A 10591-nucleotide genomic window follows, 5' to 3' on the forward strand; every position below is an offset into this window, starting at 1 on the left:
CTATTTTACTAAAGTACTGCTCTTTAGTACTATTTGAGGTATATTTTATGTGAGTTCACACTGGCCTGTATTGTCACATGGAGGTGTTGTTTCAAACTCCACCACATTTATTTAGCAGCTATAGCTACCAGATACAAATCATAAAAAATGTCCTGCACACATAATTCATGCCTCAGGAAGTGAACGTTAAACAGAAACACAAAGAGAACTTATATGTCAGCTTATTTTCCACCACCACTGATGGATAGTTGACTTCAGAAGCTTCATGCGTCACAAACTAATGCAACAACAAGCGTGTCCCAGTCACATCCATCACTTTGTACTGGAGACATGTCCTTTGTAAAGGTGCTATTCATAGCGCTGACCCACTACGGCACAACATGTGCTTCTACTTTTGCTTCTTTATGTATGTTTCCCTGATAACACATATGAACATTAACTAAGGCAATATATTGAAAGCAGGATTTTTACTAGTAGCAGTGTATTTGACATGTAGCTGATTCTCTGTTTTAAAAAAAAACCCAAAAACCTCTTCTGTATATAATGTTTTTTTTTTTTTGTCTTGCAATATTTGCACTGTGTGTTTTCTGTTTCTGTTTCTTTCCTACATTTTGCACTGGGTGTTCCCAATTATTCTTGCACTGACTGTACACTTTTTTTGGAGCTGCTGTAACGGTGAACTTTCCCCACTGTGGGATCAGTAAAGTTATCTTTATCTTTATCTTTATAACAGTCTTTACCTCATCTGTCACAGATGTTGCAGAAAGTGAAAATGGTGAAAACTTTCCACTAGACGTAAAAGAATGTAAAAGCAATAATGAAAATGTTGTGGCGATACAGTACGTATGTGGGCAATGTGTTGTACTTTCATCCACAGCTCTGCAGGGACGTAGTCAGTCCAATGGGATGATGGTTAGTCTGGTTAGACAATCTGGTCTCATAAGTATTTTGACGACAGCAGTCCTGTCTCCTAAAAGTTGCGTTCCTACACACCTGAACTCAGTTCTGTTTTGAAAGAAACTTAATAAGGTAAAAATGAAGAGTTCATTTGCAAAAACAGAAAACTCCATTTGTGTAGATTTTCACGAAACTTTTTTGTTGTTGTTTGCTTCAGATAATATGAATCAAACTGAAGCTGAGTGGATTTGACTCAGTAGAACTGACAAAAGTAGAGATAACTTAAGTGTGATTGATATTGTCTCAGGTAGATGATGGAAAAGCGGGTTTTCTGAAGGTTTGTGAAGATGGAGTTATCTGTTTTTGCAAATGAACTCTTCAAATGATGCTGCGGTAGGAGTCGTTGCCACTCTCAAAGAGCTGCAAAGTTGACATTCGTCAGTAGGAGTGTTGGTGGCGTAAGTCCCACTCAGGACGTTCACCCTGCAGATGAGGGTTTAAATCCCCTCTTGGACAATTAAATTTAAACTAAAATTCATTATCACTTACAATTAGCTTTTGTTTTTACTCACTATTCGGCTAAGTTAAGGCATCAAAACTGGTTTGGTTTAACCTTGTTTAGGTTTACAAAAGTATCTTGTTTTGCAGTAAAATACAACCTTTTACAACAGGTTTAAAGCTTCTCATCTGTTTCCTCGGTTGCTAGAATTTCATCCCAGCAAAAGCATAAAATAAATTGCAAATATTTATTGGTTAGAACCACAGCTGTGACACTGGAGAAAATACATTCCTCTCAAAACTTAAATAAAAATGCAGTTTGGCTGCAAATGAATGTATTTTTTTTTGGAGGGGCAGAGATCATGTTTGGGATCAAACTGCTAAGCTTGTGATTGGTAAATGCTCTGCTCTCTGTCTTTATATTAAGAGTCATTTGATCTGCAAATCTCCTTCAAAACACCTTTTATTTAATCTACTTTTGATTCATCTTTGCTCTTTATTCTGAAACTACAGCATCACAAACAGACTCATTAAATGAACGTATGGCATGTGTAATGTTTGGATAACACTGTGAAACCTAAAATGTAAAGTATAAGATAAAGAATGCTGATTCTACTCTGAGCTGTTGGTGCCATCTAGTAGACATGCCAGGATGTATAAGTAGTGGCCTGTTGTTTTTTTTCCAGACTCCTCAAACATGTTTGAGAGTTTTAATGGTTTTCACGAAGCCCTCGATAAGGCTAACAATGCTGAGAATCTGACTGCAGCTCGCTGAAACATACCGTCCTTATCAACTCTTTAATTTCTTCTGTCAGCCTGTCTCTCTCCTGTGACTCACAGACACCCCTCCAGCTCCGTCCCACTGAGCTGAGGTTTCCAGGGCTTTCAGTGAGATCTTGATATCCACGCATGCTCTGCGTTTATCTGATGCTGCAGACTCTAATAGCTGCTTCTGAGAGATTCTTCATTAGATATTGCGCTGCTCTACAAATCCTCCCCTCCCTCACTCGATCTTTTCGTGAGAAGACGCTGCAACAGAGAGTTGTCGGGGCAGAGCCACCACACGTGACGGCTGCACTGTAACAATAACTCGTCGACAGCTCATCTTACCGCCGAACACCCTCGTCTGCTTCCATCCGCTGAGCAGCCAAGTCCTGCTATTCATAAATCACACACAGTTGAAGCGCTTAGAAAACAGGCGGTTCATGCAGCTAACAGAGGAAAATCTGAGAATGCATTTTAGCTTTAACCTTCAAATCTGCCCAAAAATCTACACGCTCTTGATGCAACTTTCAGTTCGAACATGTTTGTGGCTGCAGAGAAAAACCTCCCAGCAGGTGTGTTAACGTGCATAAATGTGCGCTCAGAAAAAGAGTCAGGAGATTACAGAGCATCGCGTGCTTGTGCCACTGCAACCTTGTCCATCCAGTTTGGTGTGTTCCACTCAGCCTGACACACACTCAATTACCTGGTTACAAACAGGAATGTAAACTACAAAGAATGTCGATGCCAAAAAAAAAAAAAAAAAACTCAACACACAGGACAGAACACAGAGACTTTTATGAATGGAAAAAGCTGTTCTCACATACCATTCACAAATTCGCCCCAATGTTCACACACAGCAAGCTGAGCTGCAGAGAGAACAACGCAACAAGTTTATAATCACATAATGTTGCTTCAGCTCTCAAACTAAAACAAGCGAGCAGCTCACAGACAGTAAACCTATTTTATTTTCCTCCTGAAAAAGTGCATCGACTGTGCTCTGGCGCTGTCAGCGTTCTTGCCACTCGACTCTGCGTCCCGTCTATGAGAGTCAATCCAAACACAGAGAGGAAGCGAATGTTCTTCCAGCTTGTAAAAGTTATCTGAGGCTGTCATTGCACATCAAAGCTGTGCTGAGACAGAAGTAATCCAGATTGACAGGTCAGCCTTTCACCTCCCTGCCAGAGTACCAAAGCCATGACAACACTTCTTCTTTTTTTTTTCCTAATCAAAAGTCTGAGAAACAAACAGTCCCACACACTCTGAGCGCTGCTTTATGCAAATGTTTGCACATCGGCAACCATGGCACCCGACGGTACACTGGGAGTTGGCAGCAGGGGAGACGTGATGCCGACAACTCCAGAAAGATGTCTGTGAATTTGTGCTCAACTCATCGCAGGCGTTATCCTTTAAATGGACGATTGCCATTCCTGTTTGAAGGCCTCAGTGGAAACAAAACACACAGGAGTTCTCAGTGGATGTACAGTGACGCAGCAGAAGCCTTGATAGATTGGATAAAAAAAAAAAACAGGGAGCAGTTAGAAGTCCTTCTTTCCATCCAGACAAGAGGGAGGGACCCAAATAAAGTCCCACCAACGCCAGGATCTCATTAGAGCTCAGTCTGAGTTATTAGAGCATGTCGGCCGTTAGACACACCCGAACAGCAGCAGAGGACAGGCACCTACATATGTTTGACCTCAATTAGACCTGGCAACGTTAAGTGTTGTGGCCTCATCCGGGACATAATCACCATCATGCACATACATTTAAAAATTTAGCCCAAGCTGTAAACATAGTTCTGGACATCAAACGATCTTGTTTTGTTGGCGAATGTGGTGTTGTGAAAATTCAAAAATGACAAATGTATTGTTGTTTTAGCTCTCATTTGGTCTCCACCAGTGCTGAGGAAAATATTCAGTGGCTTAATGCTTCATATGTGAGATGCTAACTTTGTTGTTCATCCGTCTGGTTTGTCAAAGTCTCCTTATAAAAACAGGTTGCTGCTGAAAATGACACTGATGAGAGCTGTGAGAGTGAACCAGAACATTAACGCATGTCAGCTGTAAAACCAAAATAAAGCGATGAATAACGCTATAAAGAAAAGTTTGTGTCACTGAAATATCTGCAGAGTCATGTGATAATCCTCTGTGACTTTATTCCTTTTACGTTGTACATAATCATTTGCTCACATGCTAACATAAAAATATCCATAATTGCAGCTTTAATTTTCAGATTTCTCTTCCTGCCTCAATTAAAATCAGACTTTTCGAGAGCAACTGCTGACAGAATGGTTCACTAATCACTCTCCCACACCCCACAAATTGATTATTCAAGTGTGCCCGGACCCCCTGTGTCACCTTTATCTGCGACATATTGAGGAGCTGTGACATTCTGACAATGTTGTGGCAACATGATGAGAACGTCATGCTTGAAAGATCTGCCGCCACCGTCTCCAGTCAGTTTGGAGTCTTTTTTTTTTTTCCCGTCTGTGTGTGTGTTTATGTGTGAGACAGTTTCCTTCTAACACAACAGGGGTTCCCCGCGCTTTGCGGGTTCTTTATTTAGCAGAGGTTCTTTTGTGCTATCGGACCCAAATCGTCACGACTCTTTTATTACCTCCTAATCTGGGGACAGAGTCTGAGATTAAACTCTTCCTCAACTGAAATCAAATCAACTTTTAAAAGACTCACATGTAAATACAACCAAGACTGGACAAGCACCTGTTGAACAAGTTTAAAAGCTGCACCTTGTTCCTTTTCTTTTAACGCAAGCCATTTAATTCACAATTCACTGGCGAAAGTGTGTCATCCAAAACAAACATGCATCTATTCGCATCGCTCTCCTAATGAGATAAAGAATGCAAATGTTCTTTGACGAGTTCAATAAAATTATATAATAGCTATTTATGGAACGATTATTTCAAGATGCGCCAAATATGTCTGTGTTGAATTTATTAAACACAAACTTCTTTTTTTAATAAGGAACTTAAAGGACATTTAATCTCACATGAAACAAACAAACACAGAGCATGCGTGTGTGCTGCTTGTCTTTAGGTCGGATGATAAAGTATGTTTTGCTGTGCTGCTCTTTCTGTATTCCTCCACCCTTCCTTCTCTCAATAGAATCAGATCCGCTGGGACTGTATTTTATTTCTGTCAGGGGTTTTCAGCCTTTAGGGGGGAAGGGGGATGTGGGTGGAGAGGAAATAGTTTGTTTCCAGTGTAGGTTGAAGAAACATGTCACACAGTGGCATTTATTTCTCTTCATGAGCCAAAGGACCACCTATATGTCCTCTATTGTTCTCTATTATTGAGATGTCATTGCTAAAATATATGAGAACATGTTTTATTTTATTTTTATTCTCCTTATGTTTACATTCAGAACATAGGAAATGTTACAGGTTCTGGTTCAAAAACAAGATGGTTGAGACGTACAACACTTAAAGTAAATTGAACTGTAAAAGACAACTACAGCATGATGTTTAATATAGTATCCAGGAGTAAATACTCTGTGTAACTAAAAATCAGCAAGCTGCTTTATAACAAAGTGAAAAACATAAAATAATTAGCAACAGAAGAGCAAAAAAGGTAATGTGCACATTAAAGGTTGTGACAAATTAAAGGAAAACTGACTTTGCATCGGTGCTGATTCTCCACTTCTCTGAACTCTGTCATATGATGAGATTAGATTTGATTCAGTTAGAATAGATTCAACTTCAGTGTCATTACACATGTACAAGTACAAGGCAATGAAGTGCAGTTAGCATCTAACCAGAAGTGCAATAGTGCAGAGGATAAAATGCAGAAAATATATTGTTAAAAAAACAAAAAACAAAACAAAACAAACAAACAAAAAAATTAAATATATATATAAAAACTGGGGTTGCAAGGTGTCTCGGTGGTTCGCACCAGCTAGAAGGTCGCCGGTTCGTGTCCCGGTGAGGACACCCAGGATCTTTCTACGTGGAGTTTGCATGTTCTCCCCGTGCAGCGTGGGTTCTCTCCAGGTTCTCCGGCTTCCTCCCACACAGTCCAAAAACATGTTGAGGTTAATTGGTGATTCTAAATTGTCCGTAGGTGTGAATGTGAGTGTGCTTGGTTGTCTGTCTCTAAGTGTAGCCCTGTGATAGACTGGTGACCTGTCCAGGGTGTCCCCTGCCTTCACCCTGAGTCAGCTGGGATAGACTCCAGCCCCCCGCGACCCTAGTGAGGATTAAGCAGTGTATAGATGATGGATGGATGGACATATATATATATATAAACTATGGTACTTACATGAATATATGACATTGGTACAGTCGTCCTGAAATGTATTCATACCCTCCCATTAAAAAAGGAAAAACACAGCTGTTACTAAAATAAGTTTAAATTGACAAAAGTAATAATATACAAAAATGTAATGAAAATCATGACATTGCTTTGAATTGTTGTTCAACAGAAATATTTAAAAAAAAAACAACAACAACAATGACAAAAGAAGCAAACAAGCATGATGGGACCCGTAATCAAATAGTTATTTTTGAAATACTTTTCTAGTAAATGTTACATAAACAAATATAAAACAGGCCAGCAAAACAGGGCTGCCATTGATCTTTTTATTGATATGCTTGACACACAAACAATATGCTCGTATTCAGTGTGCTAACAGTTTGGATAACTTCCCTTTTTCACACTCAGAAATGACAGATATGACAACTATAAAGGAGTCGTCCTAGCTTTTATTTAGAACTGAAGAGTTCATTTGCAAAAACAGATAACTCCATCTTCACAAACCTTCAGAAAACCCACTTTTCCATCGTCTACCTGAGACAACATCAGTCAAACTTAAGTTATCTCTACATTTGTCATTTCTACTGAGTCAAATCCACTCAGCTTCAGTCTGATTGATATTTTCTCAAGCAAACAACAACAAAAAAGTTTTCTGAAAATCTACAACAATGGAGTTTTCTGTTTTTGCAAACGAACTCTTTAATTATTCCTAATATGAACAATACGACTGAGAAAACAGGTGAAAACCAGTCAGTGCTGCCTGCTTCAAGGAGCTCAGATCTGATCTGTGCATCGAAAATGTTTTTTGTTTTTTTTCCCTGATCACAAATTAAAGTGAAGGAGTTCTATGATATCACTTTGACTGTCATGTTGTAAGAACAACATGCGCAGTCACATCTTTAAGTGAATCAGTGTCTAGCCAATGTAATGGATACATGAATCACATATAAGTAATAGGCCAAGTTAAGCATGATGAACCATAATAAAACCACAGGAAACAGAAATACATGGTTTACAGAGCATACTGTCAAGAGACCAAACCAAACATTTTCCAATCAGGGAGCTGACATCTTATAAAATGGAACTGAGATCCACCCAGCTTCCCTGTAGTTCACACCCTGCTACTATTTTTTAAATTAGGCAACCTGATCTCTTAGGATTGCGTATAAATAGAACAGCCCTTCAAGGACACTTGGTGTGTCGTGCCTACGCACTTTAAGCTTTTCACGTGTCGTTTCAATTGACAACACAAGTAACCTTGTCAGACATTACAGTGAGAGGGTTGGATGATAATAATCACAGTAAGCAGGTTGAGGTTAGGTCAATACAGAATACAGGGTGTGAACGAAAAACAAAAAGTGCATCTTGATAACACGGGAAAGAACTCGGTGTGCCATTCATTTGCATTTTCATAACACCAGGCTGAAGTACCAGTATCCTCTGTGATACCTACAGGACACCTTTGTGAAAACATCGTCGATTTTAAACCCAGAAAGTGACGCCTGAAAGAGTTTTAAAAGAAAACAGGTCAAAGACAGTCTTCATGCAAGGATGAGGGAGGAGTCTGAGTTTAATCTCCTTTTTACTTTGTCCTGATCTGTTTCCTTGTTGTTGTTTTTTTTGTTATCATTGTTGTAAATGTACTGAATGCTTTTGGTCTACATGGACGACAGACAGACACCTTAACAGAGTTCAAATGTAATAGAAAGTAGTTAAGAAAAGTCATAGAGATAATTCACACATGTGCACAATCACAGTCTGTATAATATAATATAATATACACGCTAAACATTTATATTTAGTTAATAAAGCACAATTTGAAAGTCTTTTTTTTTTCTCAGTCAAATGTTCTTACAGTGTTTTCCTCATGCCAGTACAATAACACGGAGCCTCGGCAGCACCACATGACCTGACCTGCTTCCATATGACTCTATCTGATGAACTCTGAATGCTGTATCAGCAGCAGCCACAGCCTCAGAGGAAATACCAGCCCCCCTATCAAACAATAAGCTAAGAATATACAGTTCAGAGCCTGAATGGACCATAATAGAAGATTTCACGTGGCTTCCTCCTGCAAGACTCTTGACCGCACAATGCCCTTAATGAACTGCACACAACTGCATTTTGCATCAGTCGATTAACAAAAGACAGCAGCATCTGTAAAACAACCTGGACTGCCACTGTTAAAGGATCATGTTTTGTATGTTTTCCTATATGTACAACAAATTACACAAGCTTTACATTGCTGCTAAACATTACGCAACCCATGCTGGTGGTATCGAGGTTATCAGATTGACTTTTGTTTTTCATTGGTTTCCATCACACAACTCTGGCAAGTTTCTGCTAAGTGACTGTTAGATCAAGCATTAGTGAATGTATAATTCATTGCAGTATTATTTGAAAGGTTTATTTTGTTTACATGCTACAGCGCCCCAGTGTCTATCAGAGCAAGTCCAAGTCACTTAAAACCAGGACCAGGCCTTACTTAAGGTTCCTGAAACCAAGATGTTTACAGGCACATATTGAGATGTTCCAGTGTTCTTTCATCTCATGTCTTTATACATTAAAACAACCGATCATCTAATTGATCATCTAATCACAGTGCAGTCTGCTGGGAAACTTTGGATAGTGGCATTCATAAAGATGTGACTTTGACAGAAAAAGACTCTGACCAAACAGCCCCAGTGGTATCCTGTGGCCTGCCACACCACTTGGAACATAACAAAGAGTCCGAGGCCCCAGCCTCCAAACTCCCCTGATTGCAATCTGATTAACCCTATTCAGGACTGTTGGGGTCTTTTGGACCCCAGGCCATTTGGTTCAGGTGACAGGCGTTGTTTTTTTTATTTTTGAAGATTTTTTTTTTGTAATATATCAAAAGAAGGACATTTGTCATGCATTTGGAACCAAAAATATGTCAACTTATCAGAACATTTATTTAACATACTATAAAAGTCTATAACGAATACCAACAAATATTTAGCACATAGGCTTTCTTGGGGTCCAATGAACCCCGAAAGACCTTCTACGTATGGCAACATGAAAGTCCTGAACAGGGTTAAGTATCTGCAAGATGTGGTAGGAAGAGTCTGATACATTGATGCTGGACCCAACAACGCACAGGACCCAAAGGATCCACTGCCAACATCCTGGTCTCAGACACCACAGGACACCTTCAGAGATCCCACGTCCATAGCGCGATGACTCAGAGCTGCTTTGGTGACACAAAGCGCACATACACAAGACTAGGCTGTGGCTCAGGTAGTAGATCTGATCGCAGGGTTGGTGGTTCAATCCCCTCCACAGTCAAAGTGTCCTTGGACAAGACACTGAACCTGAAGTTGCTCCCATTGGTGAGTGCCTTACATGGCAGCTCTGTCGCCATTGGTGTATGGATGTGTATGTGAATGGGTGAAGGAAAGCAAATTGTAAAGCGCTGTGATTACCACTAAGGTAGAAAAGCGCTATCCAAGCGCAGACCATTTACCATTTAGACAGGTGGTTTTAATGTTGTGGCTGCTCAGTGTACTCCTTCTGTCACTAATCTTCTTCCAAAAGTGTCACAAGAAAACCTTTAAGAATTAATGGAAGTTATGGGTTAAAACTTGAAAAATAAATAGAAAAACACTTTTCAGAATGCAAAAAACAACAAGCTTAAACTCACAAAATCCTCGTGTTTAAAAAAAAAAAATGCCTCAGTTATGTAATCGATGCTTCTCTCATCACTTTTCTAACGCAAATGACTGACATCATACATGCTGATGCAACAACCTTCTACTTCATGACAAAGCTCACATCACCCAAAACCTAACAAACACAGTTCGGCAAATCCAGTTCTTCAGATATTCATCCTAGTGTTCTGGTACAACTGGTTCATACCAAAAGTGTTTCAGCAGAACAGCAGAGGTTCATCAAAACGCATGAAACATGGAATAACAGTGCATCCAGCAGTTAGCAGCTAATGGTTACCAATGATTTCCTTTATCTTCATAATGAGTCTGTGGGACACGGGAGATGAAATGAACAGTTTTTCCAGCATTGTTGTCCAGGATACAAGAGCCATCAGACAGAAACCCCAGATGAGTGTAAGCAGTCTGAAGAACCATGAAAAACATAAGCTGGAGAACACATCTGGCACCTGAAGAAAGCATCCCAGAATCCAGCAC

This window comes from Stegastes partitus, unplaced genomic scaffold (assembly GCF_000690725.1).
Source record: "Stegastes partitus isolate 25-593 unplaced genomic scaffold, Stegastes_partitus-1.0.2 Scaffold184, whole genome shotgun sequence".
Lineage (NCBI taxonomy): Eukaryota > Metazoa > Chordata > Actinopteri > Pomacentridae > Stegastes > Stegastes partitus.